General features: G+C 41.3%; 1 long non-coding RNA gene across 1 annotated transcript; it reads left to right on the top strand.

The window, feature by feature from the left end:
• The first annotated feature begins 776 nt into the window (after nucleotides 1-776).
• LOC125754369 (uncharacterized) lies at nucleotides 777-7,405 on the top strand. The gene is made up of 2 exons (XR_007408353.1): nucleotides 777-840; nucleotides 4,550-7,405. It is a non-coding gene; the product is annotated as an uncharacterized LOC125754369 (long non-coding RNA).
• Nucleotides 7,406-18,871: the final 11,466 nt, after the last annotated feature.

The following is an 18,871-nucleotide window of genomic DNA, read 5'->3' as shown; positions in this document are numbered from 1 at the left end:
GGGACCAAGGCACTTCTCAGCCAAGGGCTAATTATTGTCTCATATTAGCATGACTATTCTTTGATTCAACCCAGTATTTCATGTATCATGCAGTTTTCTAGTATGGCTGTTGGAACAGGCCCTGTCTGAGCTCTGAGCACTGTTATCCCTAATATTTTTAAATAGTTCTTTTCCTAGCCTTGAGTAGTTGCTTCACATGCATATGGTGATCTGTGCCTTTTGCAGCCAGGTCTGGGATCTTATCTGGAGGCTCAAGCAAGGAAGGATTCACTTCCTAACTTACCTATGTGGTTGTTGGCAGGATTCAGTTTGTTGAGTTACTGAACCATGGGACTTAGTTCCTTGGTGGCTGTTGGATGGAGGCCACCCTTGGTCCCTTGACATACAGACCTCCAGTATCATAGCTTGCTCCTTCAAAGTCTGCAAGAGTAAGAATCTGCTACCAAGACAGGAATAACATTCTTTTTGTAACCTAATCATTTCCTCAAAGTTGCCATATTTTATTGTTTGGAACATGTTACTCAAGAGAAGGGAATTATATGAGGCTGGGAAGGCCAGGATACAGGGATCGTTGAGGATTATCGTGGAGGCTGCCTACCACACAAGGGCACTTGCAGGGCTCTCCCCATCTGCTTCCCATGTCTCAAAGTCACCTTTATTACTGGATATCTGGTATCTTAAAAACCATTGTTTCATATATTTTGTCCTCTGTCAAAAATATATATTGTCGCTTCAGATTTTGTCATCATTCATATATATATACATTTTGTCATTTCAGGCAGGAAGATAAATCTGATTCTTACTATTTCACTGTGGCTAAATGTGGAAGTTCCTGCTCAGGTACTAGTTCCTATCTTGTTAAATTTGCTAAAAACTGTTTTGGCCTAACATCTGGTTTATGCTAGCGAGTATACCAAGTGTACTTAAAGAACTGTGAGTTTAGCAGTTATTGGATGTAGTATACTAAGTATCAAATAGGTCAAGATGTTTGATGGTGTTCTTCAGATCTCCTGTGTCTTTACTGTTTTTTAAATTACATTTGGTCAATTGCAGAGAGATGGCTGTTGAAAGTTAAGAAATGTCCTTCTTGAGCTCTGATAATATTCTACCTTGAAATCTATTATTATCTGACCATATAGCCACCCAACCTTCTCACACTTACAGCTTGCATAGTAAATACTTCTCTATCCACTTAATCTTAACCTCTATCTTCATATATGACATGTGTCTTGTCTTATAAAAGCATATGGTTTGTTTTATCAGTTCTGATGATCTCTCCCCCCCCTTTTTTTAAAGACTTCATTTATTCATGAGAGACACACACAGAGAGGCAGAGACACAGGCAGAGGGAGAAGCAGGCTCCCTGTAGAGAGCCAGATGTGGGATTGGATCCCAGGACCCTGGGATCATGACCTGAACCAAAGGCAGATGCTCAACCACTGAGCCACCCAGGTGCTCCTGATCTCTCCCTTTTAATCAGGGGACTTAGATGAGAATTGGGCAGACTTTTTCTTTAAGATCCAAATGGCAAGTATTTCAGACTTTATGGGCCATTTAGTTTGTGGGCCATCCACTCAACTCTGCCAGTAAAGAGAGAAAGCAGCAATAATATGTAAATGAATGGGTGCAGCTATGATCCAGTAAAACTTCATGTTCAGAAACAGGCATTGGGCCAGATTTGCTCTTGGTTTGGCAGCCAACGCTCCTGGTTTGAATTTAATAGACTATTAAATTAGACTATTTGAATTTAATGTAATTATTAGTACGTTTGGATTTGTCTCACCATTTTATTATTTGCTTTTTGTTTCTCTCCTTGTTTTCCCCTGATTCTCCTTTCCTTCTGTTTCATAGACTACTTAAATATTTTTAAATATATATTTAAAATTTTTTCCAATTAGCTTTTTAGCTGTGTTCCTTTTCAATATTATTTTTAGTAGTTCCTCTAGGGATTACAGTATGCATTATTTATTCTTCACAGGTTTCTTAGCATTAATGTTTCCCTTCACATCAAAAAGAGAAGCCTTAGGGGCACCTGGGTGGCTCAGTCCGTTGAGCCTCTGTTTTTTTTTTTTTTTTAAAGATTTTATTTATTTATGATAGTCACAGAGAGAGAGAGAGAGGCAGAGACACAGGCAGAGGGAGAAGCAGGCTCCATGCACCGGGAGCCCGACGTGGGATTCGATCCCGGGTCTCCAGGATCGCGCCCTGGGCCAAAGGCAGGCGCCAAACCGCTGCGCCACCCAGGGATCCCCCGTTGAGCCTCTGAATCTTGGTTTCTGCTCATATTGTGTGATCCCATGGATTTTGGGATGGAGCCCTGCATGGGGCTCTGCACTGTGGGGGAGTCTGCTTGAAGATTCTCTCCCTCTGCCCCTCCCCCTACTCTCTCTTTCCCTCAAATAAATAAATCTTTAAGAATTTTTTTTTTTAAACCCTGCTGTCACAGTGGCATTCTCATAAGAAAACCACCAGCATTTATCCACTCACCAAACATTCATCAGGCAGATTCTGTGTCAGATACTGGGCCAGGATTTGGGGGCTCATAGGTTAAAGACTTTAGTCTCTGGAAGCTCAAAGGCTAGTAGAGACACTGGTGAGTGCTGTGATGGAATAATGCAGGCACAGCATGAGAGCAGTGGTGAAGAAGGCTCTGATATGGTCTAATCCTGGCTGTGCCACATACCAACTCTGCAGCCTTGCACAAATGTCTTAGTCTCTGTAAGCCAGCACTGACCAGTAGAAATAGAGTGGAACCCACATGTGTAATTTTAAATTTTCTAGGGATCATGCTTAACAAAAGTAATTAAAAAGAGGCAAAATTAATTTTAAGAGTATCTTTCATTGAATCCCATATGCCTAAAACATTTTATTTTCTTTTCTAAAAGATTTTATTTATTTATTGATGAGAGACACATAAAAAAAAGAGGCAGAGACACAGGCCAAGGGAGAAGCAGGCTCTATCCCTGATGTGGAACTCGATCCCAGGACTCCAGATCACATCCTGAGCCAAAGCAGATGCTCAACCACTGAGCCAGGCATCGCCCTAAAACATTTTAATATATAATCAGTATAAAAAATTATTAATGAGATATTTTACCTGGTTTTTTTTTGAATCTTCAAAATCTGGTATGTGTTTTATATTTGCAGCACAGCTGAGTTTGATGTAGGTATATTTCTAGTTGTCAGCAACCACATGTGGCTAGAGGTTACTACATGGGACTGTACGTTATTTATCATGTCCTTACACACAAACACTTAATTTTCAATGAACATATTAGTGATCAGTCTTAAGTATAAAGACTACTTCTAAATATGCTGATATGTAAGAAGAAGGGTCATCTCTCTTTTGTCCTCTATGTCTTCTTGTCTTTTCTGTCTGTGACTGAGAGTAAAAAAAGAAATACATGTCATTGGAAAGCCATGAGAATTATTTTTCATTTAAAAAATATAAATTTCTCCTTTTTTAAACTTTTTTCTTTTCTTTTTTTTTTTAAGACCTAGTTTCTGCTCTTCTTATATTAAATGTAAAGCAATAATGTCAACAGCGGTTATTCAACAAAGAGGGATTAGGTAAAAGTATTGCTTTGTATAAGTTAAAAAACTAATTTTAAAAGAAAAACTAGCTTTTAAAAGATTTTTATTTATTTATTTTAAAAGATTTTATTTATTTATTCATGAGAGACAGAGAGAGAGGCAGAGACACAGGCAGAGGGAGAAGCAGGCTCCCTGTAGGGAGCCTGATGCAGGACTCGACCCCAGGACCCCAGGATCATGCCCTGAGCCAAATGCAGATGCTCAACCACTGAACTGCCCAGGCATCCCTTAAGATTTTTTATTTTTATGTAATCTCTACAACCAACATGGGACTCGAGCTCACAACCTCAAGCTCAAGAGTCACACACTTCCCTGACTGAGCCAGCTAGGTACCCCAGAAAGAAAAGTTTTTTTTTTTTAAGAAACATTTAAGAAGTTTTAGGATACTAGTATATTTTTTAAAATATTTACTTTTTATTCATGAGACACACAGAAAGAGAGGCAGAAACATAGGCAGAAGGAGAAGCAGGCTCCCTGTGAGGAGCCCGATGTGGGACTTGATCCCAGGACCCTGGGATCATGACCTAAGCCAAAGGTAGATGCTCAGCCACTGAGCCACCAAGGTGTCACTAGGATAATAGTTCAAATGTTGATTAAGTAGTTTTCTCACAGAAGACTCTATAAAAGCTGTCTTTTTGATAATGGTTTTCCTTTCTTAATACCTACTCATCCTCATGGTTTTATCTGTTTTTAATCTTTACAATTTAACCTTTTCCCAAATCACTTTCTTGCCTGACAATATTTATTCCATTCTCTTTGATTACTTTGTTTCAAATCAGATCCTTCACACCATTAACGTTTTCAGCTAACCCTTTCCTAGATTACTAGATTATATTCATATACTCAGTGTTGTATGTTCTCAGTATTTACAACTTCATTACCCCATTCCTCACAGAGCAGCTTCTTTTCTTCTAGCATTGGACACATGGTAGATTTGTATTTTTATGTCTTTTAGATGGCGAGTCTGGACCTAAAGCCAAAAAATCAGCACTACAGCAACAAGACATTTTCAAAGAAGGTCTATCCCAAGTCATAAACACAGAAGAACTTAAAAAGAAATTTGTTTGGAGAAATATCTGGAAATCTGGAGAATAGTGTAAGAATTAGCACCTAAAGCAAAAGAAGTATCTGGGACAATATAAAGTCACCTGTATGGAAATTTCTGCTGAAGAAAGAGATATAGATCTAATGAATTTGGAAAAGTTTTCACTATACAATCAATAGTTTTAGAGCAGACTGATCTCATAGAAGAGTGCTTTCATGAACATGGTAAATGTGGAAAAATCTTCAAACAAAACTCACACTTAATTATACAAGGAAAGTGTGATGAAAAGAAACCTTGCAAATGTGGTAGATGTGGGAAAATCTTCAGAGACCACACTGCTCTTGTTTAGCATGAAAGAACTCATACTGGAGAGTGACCCTATAAATGTAATGTTTGTGGAAGGGGATTTAACCAGAATTCCCACGTAACAAACCATCATAGGACTCATTCTTGGGAAAAGCCCTACAAATGCAACCAATGTGGGAAGGCCTTCAGTTATTGCTCAATCCTCATTCAACATCAGAAAATTCATAGTGGAGACAGACTCTATGAATGCACTGAATGTGGCAAGACATTCAGGTGTAGCAGGTACCTTTCTCATCATCAAAGAATTTACACTGGTGAGAGGCTCTATAAGTGTCTTGAATTTGGAAAAATCTTTACCCAGAGCACCCATCCTAACTCTACATCAGAGAAGCCCTATGAATACAATGAATGTGGTGAAACCTTCACTTAGAGTGCCCATCATACTCAACATCAAAAAATTCATACAGGAGAAAAGCTCTATGAATGTAATGACTCTGGAAAAGCTTTCAGTGATCTCTCAGTTCTTATTTGGTATCATATTGCCCATACTGGGGAGAAGCCTTATGAATGTAATGACTATGGAAAAAGCTTTCAGTTTCTCTTCAGACCTCATCCAACATCAAAGAATGCATACTGGAGAGAAATCATACAAATGCAGTGAATGTGGGAATGCCTTTAGTGATTGTTCAGCCCCTATTCAACATCAGAGAACTCATACTAGAGAGAAGCCCTATGAGTGTAAGGTAGGTGGAAAAACCTTTAGCAGAAGTACACACCTTACTCAACATCAGAAAAGTCATACAGGCAATAAACTATACAAATGTAATGAATGTGAGAAAACTTTCATCCAGAGTTCATTCCTTACACAACACTGTAAGGAATGGTTTGTGTAAGGGTTCATACTGGAGAAAAATCCTACAAATGTAATGAATGTGAGAAAGCTTTCAGCGATTGCTCAGGGCATATTCAGCATCAGAGGACTCACACTGGAGAGGCCTATGAATGCAATGATTGTGGGAAGGCTTTTGGTTTCTGTTCAGCTCTTATTCAGCATAAGAGAATTCATACTGGAGAGAAGCCCTATAAATGCAATGACTGCAGAAAAGCCTTTAGTGATAGGTCAGCACTTATTCAACATCAGAGAACTCACACTGGAGAGAAGCCCTATAAACGTATGTGGAAAAGCCTTCAATCAGAGTAAAAACGTTATAAATCACCAGAAAAACACATTCTAGTGAAAAATCCTATAAATGCAATGAATGTGGAAAAGCCTTCGGTTACTGCTCAGGCCTTATTCAACATCAAATCAAATTCGATTGATTTTTAATTTCTGCCTGATTCGATCTAAATTCTGCAGTCATGAAGACTCTTGAGTCCTTTAGGCTTTTTCTAGAGCCACCAGTAGCTGTATAATAGTGCTTCTGGATTATTCCAGCACAAGTGTAAGATTGTGAGAAAGCTGAAACTTTATGACTTCTTTGTTGTTGTTGCTTTCTCAGCCTGTTTCCCCATACAGCAAACACCACTCTCTCTTTGAGATGCACTTCAGCCAGGCATTTCCTGCTTTTCTCCCCTACTTCCCAACACTTTGACCATTTGCTAACTATAGTTGGAATACCCTCCTGACTTACTTTCCTGATTTCTGCCTCTCAAATTTCATTTTATGGTCTTGCACATACATAATTTTGGATGATGATGATGGTGGTGGTGATGATGATGATGATGATGATGATAATGATGATTCCCCATCAGTGGCTCTCAGCACTTATCTGTTTTTTCTTTGAATGTCTGTAGCATGTATTCACATGGACTTCAGTGGTTCCTTGATGTTCAATAATCACCTTAAGGGTAGGTTCCATACCTTAGAGTTTTATAACTTCACAGAAGCTAAGTAGAGGTAGAAATAGAGTAGAGGCTCAGTAAATCTTCACTGAGGAAGCATGTGGTAGTAACAAGACCATGATGAACACCCATGCTTTATCTCATTTGCAAAATGGCGCTTTGAACTCTGTTTTGTTCCACCCATGAATATACAACCAGACTTACTTTTTTTAAAAAAAAGATTTTATTTATTTATTCATGAGAGACACAGAGAGACAGGCAGAGACATAGGCAGAAGAAGAAGCAGACTCCCTGTGGGGAGCCCAGTGCAAGACTCTATCCCAGGACCTAGGGATGATGACCTGAGCCAAAGGCAGACACTCAACCACTGAGCCACTCAAGTGCCCCTCACACTTACTTTTTAAAACATATATATATGGGCAGCCCTGGTGGCTCAGCAGTTTAGTGTCTGCCTTCAGCCCAGGGTGTGATCCTGGAGACTCAGGATTGAGTCCCATGTCAGGCTCCCTGCATGGATCCTGCTTCTCCCTCTGCCTGTGTTTATGCTTCTCTCTCTCTCTCTCTCTCTCTCTCTCTCTCTCTCTCTGTGTGTGTGTGTGTCTCTAATTAATAAATAAAATCTTTTTAAAAACCATATATATAACTAATCAAAACAAAAATGTATAGTGATTATATTAAAATCAAAGATGATACCATACAGCAATCTTTTTTTTTCTTCTTCAAACAGCTATTTTCAAATAGGATGTGGTTCTACACAATAATTTCTAATGTCTATACTTAACACAACTCTCCTGGGATATTTTTAAGCTGACATCCTCAATATTCTCCAGCAACTTGCCACTGGATTTCAGTTATGGATACTAGACTTTCACACAGTTATTCTGGCATTTTCTTCCATAGCTTGCTTTGGAGATAACTGCTAACTTATTGAATCACCCATTCACTTTGGTCTCTGCTAAATGTCAATTTCCTGTCTCCATTTACAATAGAAGCCAGTTAGTATCTATAGAAACTATAGAATAGTTTCATTCATAAGAAAGAATGAATCTAAGTCACAAAATGGAAGAAGATATTTGCAACATAAATAGTCTATTCTGAAATAGAAGATTTCAGAATATTTTACGTGGATTCTGAAAAAACAGAGCAAAGGAACAAATAAAACAAAACTCAGAGATACAGAGAACAGACTGGTTTATATAAATATAAGATCACTGCTTCCATTTTCCCTTTACTTGAGAGTTTTAACATACTGAGGTTAGTTGTCATACATGGTTGATTTTCTTTATCAACCCCCTAGCAACCAGGTTTGACTCTGTATTCAAAGAGGTTGCTTTCATTAGGCTTATGGGTATCTCTTATAACAGGCCCAGATCAGTGGTTATCCAAAGTCTATGGACATAAGCAAGCCAGGGTTACCTGGCCATGGGGACTCCAAGATGTCAGGACCACAGGCTCTCAGTCATGTTTCTCCGCTATCCTCGATGCGTGTTTCTGCCTGGCATCCAGGCATCTTATCCCTTTTCAACCCAGCAGAAATGAAAAGACATCTCTTTCCCATTAGGGGTGTGATCTGGAAGTTTTGTGCATTATTTCACTCATCTCCCATTGACCATATATGGGTCTTATAACCTCTTGTACTGGAGAAGGAGAAGGAGCAAAGTCCTACAGAGTTTTAAAGTGGAGAGTGGTGGGGGGAGGGGCAAGATGGCGGAAGAGTAGGGTCCCCAAATCACCTGTCCCCACCAAATTACCTAGATAACTTTCAAATCATCCTGAAAATCTACGAATTCGGCCTGAGATTTAAAGAGAGAACAGCTGGAATGCTACAGTGAGAAGAGTTCGCGATTCTATCAAGGTAGGAAGACGGGGAAAAAAGAAATAAAGAAACAAAAGGCCTCCAAGGGGGAGGGGCCCCGAAGAGCTGGGCTAAGGCCAGGGCGAGTGTCCCCAGGACAGGAGAGCCCCGTCCGGGAGAAGTAGGAGCTGCACCAACCTCCCCGGGGGAAAGGCGCTCGCAGGGAGTTAAAGCAGGACCCAGGAGGGCGGGGATGCCCTCGGGCTCCCGGGGACACTAACAGACACCTGCGCCCCGGGAGAGTGCGCCGAGCTCCCTAAGGGCTGCAGCGCACACGGCGGGACCCGGAGCAGCTCGGGGGGCTCGGGGGCGGCTCCGCGGAGGGCGCTGCGGGGCGGGAGCAGCTCAGGGGAGGGCTCGAGTGGAGGCTCTGTGTGGAGGGGGCTGCGCGGCCCCGGGAGCAGCTCGGAGGCGGCTCCCGCAGAGGAAGAGGCTCCGTGCGGAGGGGGCTGCGGGGCTCTGGGAGCAGCCCGGAGGGGCTCGGGCGGCGGCGGCTCCGCGGAGAGGCGCTGCGCCACCAGGAGCACGAATCCAACAGCGCAGGCTCCGGAGCACTGGGCACCAGGATACAGCCCAGGATCCGGCCTCCCCCTGGGAAGGCAGAGGCCGGGAGGGCCCAGGACAGCGAGGACGCTCCTGCCCCGAGCTGAGCAGATCAGCGGCCCCACCCCGGAGCCTCCAGGCCCTGCAGACGGAGAGCTCCGGAGTTACTGCGGGGGCTGAATCCAGGGCTCCAGAGCTGCCGCCGCCACTGCCGTTGATCCTCCTGAGGCCTCACGGGGTAAACAACCCCCACTGAGCCCTGCAGCAGGCTGGGGCAGAGCAGCTCCCCCAAGTGCTAACACCTGAAAATCAGCACAACAGGTCCCTCCCCCGAAAGACCAGCTAGACGGACAAGTTCCAGGGGAAGTCAAGAGACTTAAAATATACAGAAACAGAAGATACTCCCCCGTGTTGTTGTTGTTGTTGTTGTTGTTGTTGTTTTTGCTTTTTGATTTCTGTTTGCTTCCCCCACCCTTTTTTCCCTTTTTTTCTTTTTCTTTCTCTTTTTCTTCTCTCTTTTTTCTTTTTTCTTCCTTTTTTCCTTTTTCTTTTTCTCTTTTCTTTCCTTCTTTCTCTCCTCTCTTTTTCTCCTTTTCCCAATACAACTTGTTTTTGGCCACTCTGCACTGAGCAAAATGACTAGAAGGAAAACCTCACCTCAAAAGAAAGAATCAGAAACAGTCCTCCCTCCCACAGAATTACAAAATCTGGATTTCAATTCAATGTCAGAAAGCCAGTTCAGAAGCACTATTATACGGCTACTGGTGGCTCTAGAAAAAAGCATAAAGGACTCAAGAGACTTCATGACTGCAGAATTTAGATCCAATCAGGCAGAAATTAAAAATCAATTGAATGAGATGCAATCCAAACTAGAAGTCCTAACGACGAGGGTTAACGAGGTGGAAGAACGAGTGAGTGACATAGAAGACAAGTTGATGCCAAAGAAGGAAACTGAGGAAAAAAGAGACAGACAATTAAAAGACCATGAAGACAGATTAAGGGAAATAAACGACGGCCTGAGGAAGAAAAACCTACCTTTAATTGGGGTTCCCAAGGGCGCCGAAAGTGACAGAGGGCCAGAATATGTATTTGAACAAACCCTAGCTGAAAACTTTCCTAATCTGGGAAGGGAAACAGGCATTCAGATCCAGGAAATAGAGATATCCCCCCTAAAATCAATAAAAACCATTCAACACCTCGACATTTAATAGTGAAGCTTGCAAATTCCAAGGACAAAGAGAAGATCCTTAAAGCAGCAAGAGACAAGAAAGCCCTGACTTTTATGGGGAGGAATATTAGGATAACAGCAGACCTCTCCACAGAGACCTGGCATGCCAGAAAGAGCTGGCAGGATATATTCAGGGTCCTAAATGAGAAGAACATGCAACCAAGAATACTTTATCCAGCAAGGCTCTCATTCAAAATGGAAGGAGAGATAAAGAGCTTCCAAGACAGGCAGGAACTGAAAGAATATGTGACCTCCAATCCAGCTCTGCAAGAAATTTTAAGGGGGACTCTTAAAATTCCCCTTTAAGAAGAAGTCCAGTGGAACAATCCACAAAAACAAGAACTGAATAGATATCATAATGACACTAAACTCAGATCTCTCCATAGTAACTCTGAACGTGAACGGGCTTAATGACCCCATCAAAAGGCGCAGGGTTTCAGACTGCATAAAAAAGCAGGACCCATCTATTTGCTGTCTACAAGAGACTCATTTGAAACAGAATGACACCTACAACCTGAAAATAAAAGGTTGGAGAACCATTTACCATTCAAATGGCCCTCAAAAGAGAGCAGGGGTAGCCATCCTTATATCAGATAAACTAAAATTTACCCCGAAGACTGTAGTTAGAGATGAGGAGGGACACTATCTCATACTTAAAGGATCTATCCAACAAGAGGACTTAACAATCCTCAATATATATGCCCCGAATGTGAGAGCTGCCAAATATTTAAACCAATTAATAACCAAAGTGAAGAAATACTTAGATAATAATACACTTATACTTGGTGACTTCAATCTAGCTCTTTCTACCCTCGATAGGTCTTCTAAGCACAACATCTCCAAAGAAATGAGAGCTTTAAAAGATACACTGGACCAGATGGATTTCACAGATATCTACAGAACTTTACATCCAAACTCAACTGAATACACATTCTTCTCCAGTGCACATGGAACTTTCTCCAGAACAGACCACATACTGGGTCACAAATCGGGTCTGAACCAATACCAAAAGATTGGGATCGTCCCCTGCATATTCTCAGACCATAATGCCTTGAAATTAGAACTAAAGCACAACAAGAAGTTTGGAAGGACCTCAAACACGTGGAGGTTAAGGACCATCCTGCTAAAAGATGAAAGGGTCAATCAGGAAATTAAGGAAGAATTAAAAAGATTCATGGAAAATAATGAGAATGAAGATACAACCGTTCAAAATCTTTGGGATGCAGCAAAAGCAGTCCTAAGGGGGAAATACATCGCAATACAAGCATCTATTCAAAAACTGAAAAGAACTCAAATACAAAAGCTAACCTTACACATAAAGGAGCTAGAGAAAAAACAGCAAATAGATCCTACACCAGAAGAAGATCCAACAGCAGAAGAAGAGAGTTAATAAAGATTCGAGCAGAACTCAACGAAATCGAGACCAGAAGAACTGTGGAACAGATCAACAAAACCAGGAGTTGGTTCTTTGAAAGAATTAATAAGATACATAAACCATTAGCCGGCCTTATTAAAAAGAAGAGAGAGAAGACTCAAATTAATAAAATCATGAATGAGAAAGGAGAGATCACTACCAACACCAAGGAAATACAAACGATTTTAAAAACATATTATGAACAGCTATACGCCAATAAATTAGGCAATCTAGAAGAAATGGACGCATTCCTGGAAAGCCACAAACTACCAAAACTGGAACAGGAAGAAATGAAAACCTGAACAGGCCAATAACCAGGGAGGAAATTGAAGTAGTCATCAAAAACCTCCCAAGACACAAGAGTCCAGGGCCAGATGGCTTCCCTTTGTACTACAAAGCTGTGGTCATCAAGACAGTGTGGTACTGGCACAAAAACAGACACATAGATCAATGGAATAGAATTGAGAACCCAGAAGTGGACCCTGAACTTTATGGTCAACTAATATTCGATAAAGGAGGAAAGACTATCCATTGGAAGAAAGACAGTCTCTTCAATAAACGGTGCTGGGAAAATTGGACATCCACATGCAGAAGAATGAAACTAGACCACTCTCTTTCACCATACACAAAGATAAACTCAAAATGGGTGAAAGATCTAAATGTGAGACAAGATTCCATCAAAATCCTAGAGGAGAACACAGGCAACACCCTTTTTGAACTTGGCCACAGCAACTTCTTGCAAGATACATCCACGAAGGCAAAAGAAACAAAAGCAAAAATGAACTATTGGGACTTCATTAAGATAAGAAGCTTTTGCACAGCAAAGGATACAGTCAACAAAACTCAAAGACAACCTACAGAATGGGAGAAGATATTTGCAAATGACGTATCAGATAAAGGGCTAGTTTCCAAGATCTATAAAGAACTTATTAAACTCAACACCAAAGAAACAAACAATCCAATCATGAAATGGGCAAAAGACATGAACAGAAATCTCACAGAGGAAGACATAGACATGGCCAACATGCACATGAGAAAATGCTCTGCATCACTTGCCATCAGGGAAATATAAATCAAAACCACAATGAGATACCACCTCACACCAGTGAGAATGGGGAAAATTAACAAGGCAGGAAACCACAAATATTGGAGAGGATGCGGAGAAAAGGGAACCCTCTTACACTCTTGGTGGGATTGTGAACTGGTGCAGCCACTCTGGAAAACTGTGTGGAGGTTCCTCAAAGAGTTAAAAATAGACCTGCCCTACGACCCAGCAATTGCACTGTTGGGGATTTACCCCAAAGATTCAGATGCAATGAAACACCGGGACACCTGCACCCCCATGTTTCTAGCAGCAATGTCCACAGTAGCCAAACTGTGGAAGGAGCCCCGGTGTCCATCAAAAGATGAATGGATAAAGAAGATGTGGTTTATGTATACAATGGAATATTACTCAGCCATTAGAAATGACAAATACCCACCATTTGCTTCGACGTGGATGGAACTGGAGAGTATTATGCTGAGTGAAGTAAGTCAATCAGAGAAGGACAAACATTGTATGTTCGCATTCATTTGGGGAATATAAATAATAGTGAAAGGGAATAGAAGGGAAGGGAGAAGAAATGTGTGGGAAATATCAGAAAGGGAGACAGAACATAAAGACCCCTAACTCTGGGAAACGAACTAGGGGTGGTGGAAGGGGAGGAGGGCGGGGGGTGGGGGTGAATGGGTGACGGGCACTGAGGGGGGCACTTGATGGGATGAGCACTGGGTGTTATTCTGTTTGTTGGTAAATTGAACACCAATAAAAAATAAATTTATTATAAAAAAAAAACCCCAAAAATAAAGTGGAGAGTGGTAATAAACAACCAGCAGAGATCTTAGGGTGATTGTGTCCCTTGTCAGTTACATTGCATTAAAAAATGACCTAGTTTCATAAAACATGAATTCAGTCTGAAGGGTGGGCTGGCAGGCTAGATGTCCCAATAGGGTAGCTCAGTAACAGGGGAAGGAGAAAACTGATTCTCTGTAGACCAGTTATGCTTTCTGTAGACCAGAAATTACGAGCCATGTTCAGCAATGTGAGAGATTAGCCCTTACCAATCTCTCAAAGGGGGGGATTGAGCTCATTTCTTAATTAACTTTGAGTAGGTCTTTCTTTCCAAGTGATGTGCCCAGGCCAAGGACAGACCTCCTCAAAGCAAACATGTTACAAAGGAAATATAAATATAAATATAATATAAATATAAATATAAATATAAAATATAAATAGGTGTCAAGCCTATTGAAGGTCTGTTGCTCTCCACTCAAACCTGTTAGAAAAGTTGGAACCTTTGTTTCAGTCCAACTTACCTGGAAACCAAAGTAATGATTCCCATGGAAAAGACGTGACACATAGCTGACCAAATCCATCCATAGCAGGGGATGAAAAGGCCATTGCAGATGGGTGGGAGAGATAGAAACTCTACTTCTGGGACCAGACACACAGCAGGAGGAATCTTATAGGCCTGGAGTTTCTTGGAGGAGCGAGGGACTTATGTCCCATTCCAGGACCCACAGTAGAGTCCCGACGCCCCCAAAATGCCTGGCTTTGGAAGCTAAAGGGGCCTATGTCCTGGGTCCCTGGGGGGCTGTGGAGTCTGAGATACTCCTTTTGAAAGGCTCCTAGGTTGATTCACTCTTCCCACAGTTGACTGATTATATGTCAAGGAGATTCATTTACTAAGCTTAAAGTGTCTGCTGGAGGGGCAGGGACCAGTGGAAACTTCTTCATAGAGGGGGTGCTGATAAGCCTGGTTTTTGCCTGTTCCCTCTGCCTGACAGGTGCAGAGGCATAGGTGGGCAGGACACAAGTGCCCTGAGGCTGGGTCCCCAGCACTCTCCTCCCACATCTCTGAGGCCCTGCCAGCCCCTGGCTCAGCACCTCCTGGCATCCTCTCATGCTGGTGGGCCAGCATGTGCCACATAGGTAAAGTGAGCTGAATCAGACAGAGAAATACTGCATGATTTCACTTTTACGTGGATTCTGAAAAAACAGAGCAAAGGAACAAACAAAACAAAACTCACAGGGAACAGACTGGTTGTTGTCAGAGAAGAGAGGTTGGAGGGTGGGTGGAAGGCATGGATCAGATAATGATGCAGGGTAACTAGACTTAGTATGGTGATAACTTTGTATTGTATACAAATATCAAAGTATTATGTAGTGCACCTGAAACTAATGTTATATACAAAATTTACCTCAAAGCCAAACTTCGTTTAAAACCTTATCAACTCAGTGTAGTATTTGTGCAAGGACAGACAAAAGGGCCAATGGAATAGAAAGGGTGCACATTTTGTATCGAATAAACAGGATATAGAAGAGTATTGAAAGCAAGGACTTTCCAATAAATTGTGCTGGTGTAATTACATATCTAAATGGAAACAAATACACCACACATAAAAACAAATTCCAGATACATTAATGCTGAAACATAAAAGGCAAAAGCATAAAAGATGTAGAAGAGAATATAACAAAATACACTGAGAACTTTTGGATAGGAATAAGGCATAAGGGATCCCTGGGTGGCGCAGCGGTTTGGCGCCTGCCTTTGGCCGGGGCGCGATCCTGGAGACCCGGGATCGGGTCCCATATCGGGCTCCCAGTGCATGGAGCCTGCTTCTCCCTCTGCCTGTGTCTCTGCCTCTCTCTCTCTCTGTGACTATCATAAGTAAATAAATAAAAATTAAAAAAAAAAAGGAATAAGGCATAAGACACAACAGCACTAAACAGGGAAAATGGGTAAATATAATGAGATCAAATTCACAGATGATTTTAAGAATAAGTGAAATGAAGAACTCATTCACCAAAAAGCACTAAGAAAAATGAATCTGTCACAAAATGGAAGAAGATATTTGCAACATAAATAACTCGCACAGGACTAGCATGAAAATATAGAATATAGAAAGAACTTCTATGACTATGAGGTCTATGAGAGAAAGGAAGCTGGACAGAAAACATTGAGCCTGAGATGTCATCAGTGTGTCTTCTGCTTTACTCTGTTAGAAGTCAGTTACTATGGCCCTCCCAGACAAGAAGAGAGGATTTGGACCAAAATTCTGATGACAGGAATGCCAAAGAGTTTGTGGACCTACTTTATTATTATTTTTTATTTTTATATTTTTTTTGAGATTTTATTTATTTATTCATAAGAGACAGAGAGTCAGAGACAGAGGCAGAAGGAGAAGCAGGCTCCCTGTGGGGACCCCGCTGCGGGACTCTGGGATCATGACCTGAGCCAAAGGCAGATGCTCAACCACTGAGCCACCCAGGTGCCCCCTATTTTTAAAAAATATTTATTTATTTATTTATTTATTTATTTATTTATTTATTTATTTATTTGAGAGAGGGAGAGAGCATGAGCAAATTGGGAGCCTGTCGAGGGGCTCAATCTCATGACCCATGAAATCACAACCTGAGCCAAAACCAAGAGTATATGCTCAACTGACTGAGCCACCCAACTGCCCCTGTGGACATACTTTAAAACAACTACAGCAATCAAACTTATTAGAAATTAGGAAAAAGGGGATTCCTGGGTGGCTCAGTGGTTTTAGCTCCTGCCTTCAGCCCAGGGCATGATCCTGGAGTCCCGGGATTGAGTCCCCGCATCAGGCTCCCTGCATGGAGCCTGCTTCTCCCTCTGCCTCTCTCTCTCTCTGTGTGTCTCTCATGAATAAATAAATAAAATCTTAAAAAAATGAATTAGGGAAATGAAAATTAATCCTGTTATTAGATGCTACTGATCTTCCACCAGAATTGCTAAAATTAAAAACATAAGAGGTACTAATTATTGGCAAGGCTGTTAAGTAATAACTTTCATCACTACTATTGAGAATGTAAACTGATACAAATACTATGGAAAACAGTTGGGGATCCCTGGGTGGAGCAGCGGTTTATCACCTGCCTTTGGCCCAGGGCGCGATCCTGGAGATTCAGGATCGAATCCCACGTCGGGCTCCCGGTGCATGGAGCCTGCTTCTCCCTCTGCCTCTCTCTCTCTCTCTCTCTCTTCTCCCTCTGCCTCTCTCTCTCTCTCTCTCTCTGACTATCATAAATAAATAAAAATTTTAAAAAATCCTTTAAAAAAAAGAAAACAGTTGGACTTTAGTAAGTTGAAGATACACATACCGTGTTATCCTAGATCTCTATCCAAGAGAAATATATGCAAATGTACAGCAGGAGATTTTTAAGAGGATTTTCACAGTAGTGTTATTTGTAGAGTTAACAGTTGAAAACAAGTGGAATGCACATTTGCACTAACTTGGATAAACGGTGTGGAATACTATTCAGCAATTGACAACAGGTCAGAACTACAGAAAACAACACTGATGAACCTTACAAACATAATTTTGTGAAAGGAAGACACAAAGGAAGCATTTAGTAGGATTATGCTTATATAAGTTTCAAAACCAAACAAAATTAGGTTATATTGTTTAGGGATATATATATGTACATGGTGAAATATATCAAGAATGTAAATACACAGTTACTGTAAAAGTCAGGAAAACTGAATTTTCCTGGGAGCATAAGGAGAACATGGCGGGGGGAGGAGGGGGCAGAAATCATACAGGAAAGAGACACACAATTTCCTGATTGCCAGCAACTCCCTGATCAGTCTTGAGTGACGGTTAGATGTTCGCTTTATAATTACTTGTTAACCTGACAATGTAGATTTTATTTACCTCTCTGTGTATTCTATTTCACAATAAGAAAATAAAACAGAACAAACAAAGAAGCTTCCTCTGTATCATGTAAAGATTTCCAACATATAGTGAAGTATCAAAAGCAAGGCCCAGAACCAAGGAATATATATAGGTGAAAGTGGATAAAGAAATTCCAGAAGGGGGATCCCTGGGTGGTGCAGCGGTTTGGCGCCTGCCTTTGGCCCAGGGTGCGATCCTGGAGACCCAGGATCAAATCCCACATCAGGCTCCCGGTGCATGGAGCCTGCTTCTCCCTCTGCCTGTGTCTCTGCCTCTCTCTCTCTCACTGTGTGCCTATCATAAATAAATAAAAATTTAAAAAAAACCTTTAAAAAAAAAGGTACAAATTTAAGAACAGCAGAACAAAGTAGGAACCAGGTAGGTAGGTAGGTGATAAGGGAAATGTCACTGTATAATTATTTTGAACTTGTGATTGCTTTACTATTTCAAAAATACTAAACAACTAAATAAGTAAAATCTCTTATTAGAGCAATATTCAGAAGCCTTCCAGGAATGTGCATCCTCTTAAGAACAGAATCCCATTCCTTGGAACCCTGTGCATTATATCCTCATCCTTTGGCACCAGTGGCTCACGAGTCAGGCTTTATTCCTGGGCAGCTACAGGTCTGGAAAGGGGAAGGACTAATGATGACAGAGGTTAACACGTGTGGCCCAGCAGGTGGGACTAGGAACATCAAGTGCTAAGTCCCACCACAAGCTTTGATACCTCCTCAAACACTGACTAGCTTGGCAGACCACAGAATTAGGCATAAGATTCACAGTTAGTAACTCAGATTTATATACGTGACCAGGAGCTGTATACACAGAATCTAGAACACTTGACCTACGAAAAGACCATTCCTGTCCCCTTTCGGGGTTAAGCTCCTGAAATTTTTACCCATCCTCCTGCAGAAGACTTGTTTACTGAGCGCTTCCTATGTAGCTGGTAGGCCATTCATTCAACATTTACTTAACAAACTGTTAACGAGTAGCTGCTGTATGACACATATTCCCTTAGATACAGGGACAATAGTTTTGTTCAAACATCTCTGTCTTCATGGATTTTTGCTTTCTAATGGGAAATTCAGACAAATGAATTTTAAAATATATGGTATAAGTACTAATAAAAAATAAAGGAGGAAGATAATAGGGATGACTTCTTAAAAAGTGTTTTGAAATTTTAAAGTTGCTGGGGCACCTGGGCGGCTCAGTAGTTGAGTATCTGCCTTTGGCTCAGGTCATGATCCTGGGGTCCTGGGATCAAGTCCTGCATCAGGCTCCCTGTTGGGAGCCTGCTTCTCCCTC

This window comes from Canis lupus, chromosome 35 (assembly GCF_003254725.2).
Source record: "Canis lupus dingo isolate Sandy chromosome 35, ASM325472v2, whole genome shotgun sequence".
Taxonomy (NCBI): domain Eukaryota; kingdom Metazoa; phylum Chordata; class Mammalia; order Carnivora; family Canidae; genus Canis; species Canis lupus.
The sequence above is the reverse complement of the archived record's forward strand: the minus strand, read 5'-3'. Positions and strand labels throughout refer to the sequence as shown.